Here is an 11,540-nt window from a genome sequence, read left to right as displayed (position 1 = left end):
TACATGGAAACAGACTTCAGACAACATCTTTCCCTTGTCAGTTTGTCCTGAAGAACATTAATGACTAACCGCATTACATTGGGTTGTGCCTGCCTGTCTTGACCTTTCTCTTCACACTTCCTGTCAACAGGAAACGGATTGGTTCATTTGCCGTATGCAGATATTGACAGGAAGTGGCTCACTTTCCACCCTCTGTTCAAAAGAGGCGTTTTCAATTGTACTAAACATCTACTTCTGAAACCTCTTGCTTCGTATATAAACCTTTCACCACGTCTTACGACTGTTACGGATCCGGTAGCTCTCCAGTTGTCATTGGCATTTCCTGTTCCTTTCTTCACCAGCATTGTCTGGGCTTTAAAATGCTACCACACAAGTTGGACATACACAAAAAAATACAAACAGAGTGATAAGCTTTCATTTCAGACAAAAAAAGAACAGACAGCAACAAGCCCCGAAGGCAACATTAAACCCAGCTAGTCCGCCACTACAATACCCCTCTTCTCTCAATAGAGAGCCATGCGGAACCCAGAGAAGCTGAACCATGTTGTTCTTCAGTTTTTTTTTAGCTCTGAATAAAATAAGAGCTGGGCATGCTGACAACGTGGAACATCCACAGGAAATGGAAAACACAGATGTGTAGCCAGCACGGACCAGCCAGGATGACACAGGGTTAGGCAGGTGGTTTACAGATGGGCAATCTGCTCAGGCCACAAAAAAAGCAACAGAATCTCAAACTGGTTGTCCTATAACTGTCTTCACAACAGAAATACTCTTAACTACGTTTTGCTAATATTGGTTTGAAGTGAGCCAACAGCCTCATAAGTTGTTGCAATTACTCAGCTCCCAACCCCATCAGGCAGAAAAGAGCCAAATAAAGGATTGATGACTTGTTTATATGCATTTATGAACATCCATTCATTTGTCTGGCATGCCTGATAACAAACTTAAATTAAAAGAAACTCATTTAAAAACTCCCATTCTCAAACATTGTGGAAACAAAAATCAGAAACAAGGACAAGATGAAAGGTCGCTTCTTGCACAGGGTAAATAAAATATGCGCTATCCAATGAGCTCTTTGGTTAAGCTTTCCCTGTTCATGTGCATCAACACACCCCTGAGCAAGGCTTTGGTGGACCTAAAAAACTTCTACATGGCATGCAGTGGTTGTTTTTCATATGAACTACACAGCAGCCACAGATCACATTTAACAGGGGATGAAAGACAGCGTCAGGGTGTGAGAGTGATTATGGCTTGTTTCTACTGGGTGGTTGGAGCCAACAGAAACACTTCAGGCTGCGACTGGGCTTAAAAGTAGCAGCAGGAGAGACTACCACTGGAGCCGCGTGTAGGTCGATATATTCCAGATGTCCTGTTGAACACGGCTGCTGGTCAATTTGTGGGCAGCGAGGATCACTAATTGAGCAATAAGGTGTCCACAGAGTTATTTAGATGGAAAGATCCGGTGAGAACATATATGTGAAAAATGGAGAGGAGGCAGAAAAATAGATACAGGGTATGAAAACGTGAGACAATATTGAAAAATTAAGGAAAAGGGGGATCAGCTAGTGAAGTCTTACAAGTGAGAAATAAAGAGTCAGAGCAAAAAGAAGAGATATCAAAGTGTCTTGGTTTTGAACGGCCTTCTGCGTTTTGATTTATTCAGAGACCCTGGCACAAAACAGAGGGAAAACACCTTCAATTCAAGGCTTGCAGTTTCCCCGCCAGAGAGAACGAGCGAGCGGGTGACCTTGGCATGTTACGAGAGGCCCTCCACTCCTCCTCGCTCCGCTCGCTCTCGAGGTAGCCTCAACTAGCCTCGCTGTAAATACCGCTGCGGCACGGTGGCATCGCAGAAGCTTGCGTCGTGACAGAATGGGTTCAAATCCTTAATCTCAGCCCAGTGCATTAATTATGAAATACAGTGGGGAGAAGAAGTATTTGATACACAGACGATTTTGCAGGTATTCCTACTTACAAAGCATGCAGAGGTCTGTAATTTTTTATCATAGGTACACTTCAACTCTGAGAGGCAGAATCTAAAATGACATGACATAAGTATTTGATAGCCTACCAACCCGTAAGAATTTCAGCTCTCACAGACCCGTTTCTCTTTAAGAAGCCCTCCTGTTCTCCACTCGTTACCTGTATAAAAGACACCTGTCCACACACACTCAAACAGACTCCAACCTCTCCACAATGACCAAGACCAGAAAGCTGTGGAAGGACATCAGGGATAAAATGCTAGACCTGCACAAGGCTGGCATGGGCTACAGGACAACAGGCAAGCAGCTTGGTGAGAAGGCAACAACTGTTTGCACAATTATTAGAAAATAGAAGAAGTTTAAGATGACAGTCAATCTCCCTCGGTCTGTGGCTCCATGCAAGATCTCACCAAGTGGGGCATTAAGGATCATGAGAAAGGTGAGGATCAGCCCGGAACTACACGGCAGGACCTGGTCAATGATCTGAAAAGAGCTGGGACCAGTCTCAAAGAAAACCATTAGTAACACACAACGTCGTCATGGATTATAATCCTGCAGCGCACGCAAGGTCCCCCTGCTCAAGTCAAAGGATGTCCAGGCCCGTCTGAAGTTTGCCAACGACCATCTGGATGATCCAGAGGAGGAATGGGAGAAGGTCATGTGGTCTGATGAGACTAAAATAGAGCCATGTTTGGAGGAAGAAGAAGGATGACTACAACCCCAAGACCACCATCCCAACCGTGAAGCACGGAGGTGGAAACATCATACTTTGGGGATGCTTTTCTGTAAAGGGGACAGGTCGACTGCACCATATTGAGGGGATGATGGATGGGGCCACGTATTGCGAGATCTTGGGCCAACAACCTCCTTCCCTCAGTAAGAGCATTGAAGATGAGTCGGGCTGGGTCTTCCAGCATGACAATGACCCGAAACGCACAGCCAGGGCAACTAAGGGGTGGCTCTGTAAGAAGCATCTCAAGGTCCAGGAGGGTCCAGTCTCCAGACCAGAACCCAGTAGAAAATCTCTAGACAGAACTCAAAGTCCGTATTGCCAAGCAGCAGCCCCAAAACCTGAAGGATCTGGAGAAGGTCTGTGTGGAGGAGTGGGCCAAAATCCGTGCTGCAGTTTGTGCAAACCTGGTCAAGAACTACAGGAAACGTATGGTCTCTTTAATTACAAACAAAATGTTTAGGTACCAAATATAACGTTTTGCTTTTCTGATATATCAAATACTTATGTCATGCAATAAAATGCAAATTATTTATTTATTAATGTGATTTTTGTTTTAGATTCCATGTCTCATAGTTGAAGTGCACCTATGATAAAAAATTACAGACCTCTGCATGCTTTGTAACTAGGAAAATCTGCAAAATCAGCAGTGTATCAAATACTTGTTCTCCCCACTGTATGTTTAGATATGTTATTGCACCTCTGTCTTCTGTCTGCCCTCAAGTCTTCCTGGCAGAAATAACTTGAAATGAACTAGCTTGCTGTAGCCATAACCAAACAAGTGGGAAAAGAATCTTAAAGAATTTAAGAAGAATCGTAAAGGTGTGTTTTCGTAGTGAAGCCTGTCAGGAAACACTCCTAAAATATCAAACATTACACAGTTAGATATTTTTGCCAGTGTTCATTTTTTCCTTCTCTTCCAGTCAGAGCAAGGAATACATTTACCGCTCATTCATCAACCTAACGTAGAAACCAGCGCAGACATCCTCTTACGACAGGCTGTACATGGGATTCATGAAACGTTTGTACCACACCAATCAGAGCGTAAGAATGATTGCACACTGATGAATGTGATAAAGAAGCGGCACTTTTCAGAGGTGGAGATTGAAACCCTGACATCTAAAAGTCAGTGTTTTCAATCATTAGTGTTGCCGTATTAAATTGGACTCCGGCTGAAGTTTATTTAATTTATACATGCTTGACATTTGTATACTCCTAACCGGCTTAAATTACAATCTCTTAGGTCTACATATAGGTGTACCTATATTTAAATGAACCCACGGTAGTGAAGTTTATGCAGTGTTTTTTATATTCCTCGTGTTTTTTTCATGATTTAGAGCCGGGCAACTGCTGTGAGGGAGAGCTTGTCCTCCCCCCCCCCGGATGCTGGACCACCACCCCGACCCTGTCTCCTGACAGCAGAGGGGCTGGAAAAACAAACCAAAATATGTCGGCCAATGGCAGAAAGAAATCGTTCACTTGTAGCCATAAACAACACTTTACGAGACAAACAAAAACCTAAAGAATAAATATAAATGTTGTGCAGAACCCCAAAGGCTAAAACAATGTTGCAGACCTTTTCTTTCTTTTTTTGTGGCTCGGGTGAGTAGGCTACGTGTGCACTGTTGCTCGGCTCAAAGAGGTCTTCTGAAAGAGATTACTATACCACTATACCAGATCTACCATAGTCAATAAGTCATCAGCTGATGACTTCTCCTTCTCCATACTGCACCGCAAGTCCACACTGACTCGAAATCTTGCGTACACGAGGTCAATACCAGACGTGAGATTTTTCCCGCAGCCTACGCTCACGTTCAAATTGATATGTCCCGAGGTTGGCGTAGGAATCGGCGTACGCCCATCCTACGCCTGTTTTAGGTCGTGCGCACATTTCATAAATGAGGGCCAATGTGTTTTAACAGAGTTATTATCTAACCGAGCCATAAATCGAAGCAAATTGAGATTGCATAAGACTTGCTTGGATAGAAAAAAAAAGACCAGAATGAAGCATGATTATTTTATCAAGGCATTTCTCATGATACTTAGAAGTGAATTAAGAAGTTTGTGTTTTTTTTTTTCTTCATGAGAACGTGGCCCTTTCAGATCAATGTGAGGAGTGACTATGGTTAGCATTTTCCCCAATTTTTGTGGCATGCAGTGAGGACTCTGCTCCAAATACTCTCATGCAACCGTTTCAGATCAGGATGGTTTTGTAGAGTTTGATTGTTAATGGTTATAAGTTGTGCCCAGGGCAATTTAACAGTTAGGGATGCACTTTTAGGGATGCACTTTTAGGGATGCACTAGTGTTATTTTCATCTACATGAAGCAGAGCAGTGAATCTAGTTTCCTACTTTGGTTTTGCTTAAAAAAAAAAAAAAAAAAAACAGAAACACAAAACTGCAACATAGCATCATAAAGCCCAACATATGTGCTTCAGAAGACATGACACCTCCTGCCTGCCCTTATAATCTGATGCACATCATTTGGGTGTTACTGGTCGGCTCACACTGAGTTCATAAACTTTCTAAGCGATACACACAGTGTGAAAAATTACACACATAACTGCAGCAATATAGAGATTTAGTGCTTCACATACACACACTATCATATATTCGACAAAGAAAGAAGAAAAAAGGGACAGATGTATGGATGGATGAAGTCGTGCATGCACGGATCAAGAACCTGCATACATGTAGAGATAGATGGATGGCGTGATGGACAGGCAGGACAGGAACCATCCATATATGAACAGACACATAGCTCAAGCAATGACCCATACTATTACACACCACCTAAAAGGGCTGAGACGTACACACACACACACACACACACACACACAAACACACACAGCTGTTTAGCACCTGGCACATACTGAAGCATCAGCATGCAGTTATTGTGAAAAGGATGCAGGCAAGCCTTGGAGAAAAATAAAAACTGACACAGCATTGAAATTTTGGCAGATCTCTGCAGCAAATGTGTAAATATGCCATAAATTATACACGGTGTGATGTTACCACCACTGACGCATACGCACAATCCTACAACAACAGCTACATACGTCAAAAACGTGTGCATCCTAGAAATAGAATGGACGCCTATTTTTCAAGCTACACCCGAGCGTGTTGGAAGTGTTTCCAGGCCAAAAAGAATAGGAAAAGATGTTTATATGTAATTTTAACACAAATACATATACATTTTTTGTGTGACGGCAGGCTTACAATATAGGCTCTTTAAAGCTACATAAAGTTGTTAATGTTATTGAAATAAACAGACAAGCCACTTACTCATTTTTCAGAGTTTGAATCTGTTGGCGCCATGTTCCGAGATAGCCCTCCCTGTACGTCACCTAGCAGCAGCAGCGCCGCGTCAGACACGTTTCTGGTGTGTAAGACATACACAAATCCACGCTGCTGACAGAACAGAAACGCCAGTGTGTAGCCCGCCTAAGTGTTAAGTCAGTTCAGGCCTGTCACGCAGCTGGAGTGAGGATATATGGTTAGACCAGGAGAGCGTAGTGAACCATTTATCCAACTGGGTCAGTAGGCTCAGAGGCTGAGCGGCTCTTAGCGGAGAAATGCTAAACACCACAAATGCACAAAGAGCAATAGAGCTGGCTAACCTACCACTCAATATTTACACAGCTCTGCGGCAGTGCCACAGCTGGAATGTAGAAGGCAGAGCGAGCACACAGAGGGAACTATATCAGGTTCTGGGTCATCTAGGGCTGATCACTCCGCATGAAGTCTAGACCTGGACTGAAAAACACGCCTGCGGATGCTCTCCTCTTAAACTGATTAATATTCTAAGAAGGGCTGGACTCTGTGCCCGAGGAACAAAGCATTTATAGAAGCACAGGGTAAAAGGTTGAATACATTTATAAGCGTATTCCCATGTGTAACTGCTACAAGATCACTGTGTGTCATAAAACAACAAGTTTAATCAGTTTCTCATCTTCTTCTTTTTTTACCCGTGAAAGAGCTGCTAGGCTTTGAATTCTGCCTAAGGCAACAATCAGTAAGCTAAAGAGCAGAACATGGCACCAGTACCTATGAGATCTCTTCTCACCCACCTATGTCTGTCTGGCCTTTTCCCATCACACCTTCAGTACCTACCTGCTGTTTTAATTAACTTAGTACCACAGGGAGCAATTATGCAAGGCAACATTTATCCTATTTAATCTAACCTCGAGTTGCCGAAGGACGGGCGTACACCAGTTTGTACTGCAAGCATAGATACCAGTACATTAAATGGCAAGTAGTTTCTTCTATAGGCATACTCAATGGATGTTAGCGCTAAATGACATAGAGCGTGACAGAGAAATGACAGGAACCTTGGGACGTTTTTGGTAATGTTACAATTCTAAAATTTTAGGAGAAAGGCGGGGGGAGGGGGAAATGAGTTAATTACGATGGGCAGATAGCAGGCCGGGCATACATCAGGGGAAAACAATTTACATACCTCCATTTCCCTCAGGGAGCAAGAACATAGTGAGAAAGTAGACGGTGGAAGCAGTTCTCTCCAATGTGAGACTGATCAAATGAGAAGAAAGTGGGAGCGATGGGGATAGAGAGATGATGTTAAAATGAGAGTGACAGTAAGATAGCATGTGAGAGAAAGCAGGTGTAAGAGAGTAAGCTAATGAGAGAAACAGCTCAGAGATAACAAGGGGAAGGGGGGGGGGGGGGCTCTGACAGGCGAGAGGAGACAGCAATTGACAAGGTTGCACTTCAGGATGTGGTGAGAGGATGCCAAACAGTAGGCAGTGTCAGGCAGATACAAAACAAGGATCTCGTATGTGATGCAACTCAATAAGAGGGGGCACGCTCCCATCCTCTCCCAAAAAGTACTTAAAGCAGCCTCTCCATCTCTGCCTCTGTCCACTAATCGGATTTCCTGGATTATGGTCCACTATTTTATACAAAACACCAAAGCACTAAAGTTTAATTCCATCACTTATGGTGCAAATCAAGGCTGCCGTATTTTACCATTTCACTTTGCGTTAGTGTTGCCACACCATTTCTATCATTGATTTTTAAGGCCCTGTAGCGATAAAGACATTGATTTGGGCAAGCAAGCTAACAAGAAATGGAGGTTTGGTGTGGCTAATAAAACTTGTTTTCACATATGTGTGCATTTTCTTCAGACGTGTAGGTCCCTCAGGTGGCTGGAAAACTGAAATATAACACTTCTGGCACACTTCAGTTTTGAACTGGACAGCCACTGCTGTGCTGTGCCCAAACTAAACTTCACATACCAGTTTAATGGGAGTGTGTGCTAAAGTCAGTGGTTTGCTCCAAAGTAGAAGTTGAAAATTGTGTTTCTTCCTTGACTGCTAAAGCTATGCCAGACCTGAATCCACAAACCGAACATCAATCTGTAACCAACTCTGGACCACAGTCACATAGACAGCGTGCTGGTCTAGGCCAAAACCTCACAATGCAACACAGAATCTTTCAGTTCAAGTATGCGTCACCCTGTTAGTAACATGCATCAAATAACACTCCATGTCCTATGCCAGAACTACAATTAACTTTTTACCTCGATGGTTCTCCAAGAGTGGCACTTGATATTTGTGGTAATTTTTTTTATTTACAGAGGGATTCCCAAGAATCCCTTTCAATGGATGTGACGGCTTCATGAAATTGTTAAAAGAAAATTCCCTACAGAGGAAAGAGCGGCTGCGGTAGATCAGTGGCTGCACATGTCAACAAAGTACAGGACATAGTAATCCTGGAATTATTGACGTTTAGCTTTGGTCTCTTTTTTTTAGTAGGTTTGGCCCAAGTTTACATTTGTACTACAACTAGATTGCACACTTTCAACCATTTATTCACCACATTTAGCCATCAATTTAGACTTTTCAGCTATTTTGTTGACTACATTTAAAATACTGTTAAATGAAGAATGAACTGACTCAACTAGTTGGAGGAACACTTGGCTCGGCATTGCTGTTAGGTTATTGTGGCAATGAATGTACTAAAATTCTGCGTCACACCAATTTGTAATCCTATTTGCATATTTTGCTCAATAATGTGGTTATTTTTATTTTAGACAAATCTGTAGTTTTTTGTTTGTTTTTTCAAATTTGTTGAGCTACTCCACAATTTGTCCATGTAGCCCCTAGTAGGAGCAGTAGCATCCTCTGGCGTACACCTACCACTACTCCCTTAATATTTCTATGATATTGTTAGAATAATAACAACAACATTTCTGCAAAGAGTGCTACAAAGGGCTCAATATTTTCAGAGGGTCTATAATGGAGTTGTTCCATAGAGTAAGGGGCCGCAAGCTCACTCTGGGGGGCACTGCAATCATTTTTGACATAAAGCAGAAATAACAGTGTGAATTATTAAATCAATAAAAGAAAGAAAAAGAAAAAAACAGCCTTTGGTTTACCATTGTCGCCCCAAAGATCTATGCAACCATTGTTAAGGGTTGCAAGTGTTTATCGCTTCGTTTTAAGGGGTTTGGGTTGGCAAAGTCTGGGAAACACTGACCTGATCTAACACACAGGAATTAGGGGTCACATGAAAACTTTTGGGAACCCCTGCTGTAGGCTACAGGTTTGAAAAGGGAGAAGGTGTGTTAAGTAGCCTACTAGACCTCAGATAAGTGGATGGAACTGTTGCCAGACTATAATGCATTTGGACATCTTTGCTTTTCCGAGTACAGAGCTCAAACACCGCACGTGCTCTCTAGACCTCCTCTCTCCCCTCTCATAAGCACAGGCCTGCGATGCGGCCATGCATGCTGAGCTGCAAAACACAGCGTTAAAGCAGCTCTTTAATTAGCAGTTTGGGGAAAACGGAGGCATCTTTAAACGCACCACTTTCTGCATCAAGCGAACATGCACTGAACAAACAAACAATCCGGGGAGCCGCAGCCTCGGCGTCTTCACAGTATGTCTGCTGCAAACACAACTTGCAGCTATTAAACACAAGTAAAAGAGCACGGTGACTAATTTAGTTTGATTTCAGTGCAGTGCAGTGCAGTGTGTGTGTGTGTGTGTGTAAAAGCGGTGTGTGCGGTGCTTTAATCAGACATGTCACTAAAAAGAACAGCGCCCAAAGCCGCTATGGCCACTTCTCAAAAGTAAAGACAGGCAAGAAAGACATTCAGAGAGAAAAGGCGACACGAAACACAGTATTGTCTCGCTGCAAATGTCACACACAGAACACAGAAACGCTCGCGGAGGCTTAACGCTACGAACCCTAAATATCGTGAATCGTCAACATTGAGCACAAAACACGAAGGAAGTTCAGCTAAAATACTGCTCAACAACAACATTTGTGCAAGAGAAGAAAACGCGGTTTGACAAACCTGACGAAACGAGGACACTTCTTCCCACTAAAGAGCTGATGTCCGGAGTTTGTGTGTTGTGTCTGTGTGCAAGTGTGTATGTATGTGTGTGTGTGTGTCACTCAGTGTTTTCTCCCTCCGTCTCTCCTCTGCCGTAGAGATAGTGCTGATGTTTCCACTTCCTCTTTTCTTCTTCTGCCGTCTGCTGGCTGGCTCTGTGAAGCCAGACAGGGGATGCATGGGCGCACGAGAGCCCAGCTGCTCTCACCGAGTCACTGGTTATAACGAGAGGACGGCGAGCATTTCACCCAGTTGAAATAAAGAAGTCAGTGGGCTGCTTTTGTTTTATCAGCTCTGGAGTCGGTTAACAAGCGCGACTCCAGAACCGAGTCGTTTCTCACTGTAAAATTAATCAAATGTATTTACATGACTCACCTTATTTGAGTACGTTGTGAGTAATATGTAAAGTTGGTATACATTTCAGGTGAGTTATAATTTTAAAAAACATCCTCCATTCAGAAACAGGTAAACTATGAGGGAAGTTGACCCGAGCACACTGATACATGTTTGTTGATTATGAGACAATAGTGTGTATAGCCTAACTGTTTCTTTACATTTTTATAAGACTTGTTAACTCTTGTTTAACTTATTGGGTCCGTGGTTAATCTCATCATAACTTCTGTCTGACAACTTATTAAAGATTAAAGATTTAGGCAACGTGTGTCGCATATTTCTATAGCCCTTTCAAAAACAGGGCAGTTCAAAGTGATTTACATAAATCATGAAATGGCATTTGGAAATGAGTTGATTCCATTTCAATCTGGGAAGATACAATTTGACACTTCCACGTTTTTAATTGTGAAATCAATTTTCTAACATGTCGTAACATGTCGTAGATAAGACTCTGAGACACCACAATACTGCACTAAGTGCAACCTGTAACATTGGTTTATTTACATTTTAGCATACTGTTTAAGCAGTTGCATATTTTGTTCTTATTTTTTATTCCTAAAATTATTATTATTGCATGCATATTGTATGTATGTATATTGTATCCTAGTATTTCATTTATATTTATATTCTGTGCTGTGTGACTGATGTATTTGTTGTTTGCTGCTGTAACACCATAATTTCCCATTTTTGGGATCAGTATCTATCTATCTATCTATCTATCTATCTATCCATCTGTCTATCTATCTATCCATCTATCTATCTATCTATCTGTCTATCTGTCTGTCTGTCTGTCTGTCTAAATTAATACCCGTTTTTCTATATGTAGTCATCTTTGTGTGAGAGCCAGACCATACGACTCCTCATTAATGCCACCCATATTGGGGAAAGTAGCCTACTGTTTGGACTTGAACTGCTGTTTTCATCCAAAAATCTAAACAGGATTTGTATTTTTACTCATAATCTAAGCACTATAGTTAATAATGGCTCGTAATAAGCAGATTACCATCTAGCTTTCAAGAAAGGTAATGAGTCAACTGATGGTGCTATTTACAACTGACCTGTTGTGTTACTCAA

At 42.2% G+C, this 11,540-nt stretch overlaps 1 protein-coding gene across 1 annotated transcript in view; it reads right to left on the bottom strand.

Moving 5' to 3' along the window:
* The window catches only part of elmo1 (engulfment and cell motility 1 (ced-12 homolog, C. elegans)), a 94,814-nt gene extending 84,619 nt beyond the window's left edge, over nucleotides 1-10,195 (bottom strand). The window contains exon 1 of the mRNA XM_034891740.1: nucleotides 10,035-10,195. The gene's annotated coding sequence lies outside the window, so the exon portion shown is untranslated. The remainder of the gene's footprint in view (nucleotides 1-10,034) is intronic.
* Between the last annotated feature and the right edge of the window lie 1,345 nt (nucleotides 10,196-11,540).

Source organism: Etheostoma cragini, chromosome 14, assembly GCF_013103735.1.
Source record: "Etheostoma cragini isolate CJK2018 chromosome 14, CSU_Ecrag_1.0, whole genome shotgun sequence".
In the NCBI taxonomy this organism is placed as follows: Eukaryota; Metazoa; Chordata; class Actinopteri; order Perciformes; family Percidae; genus Etheostoma; species Etheostoma cragini.
This window is presented reverse-complemented; position numbering and strand designations above follow the sequence as displayed.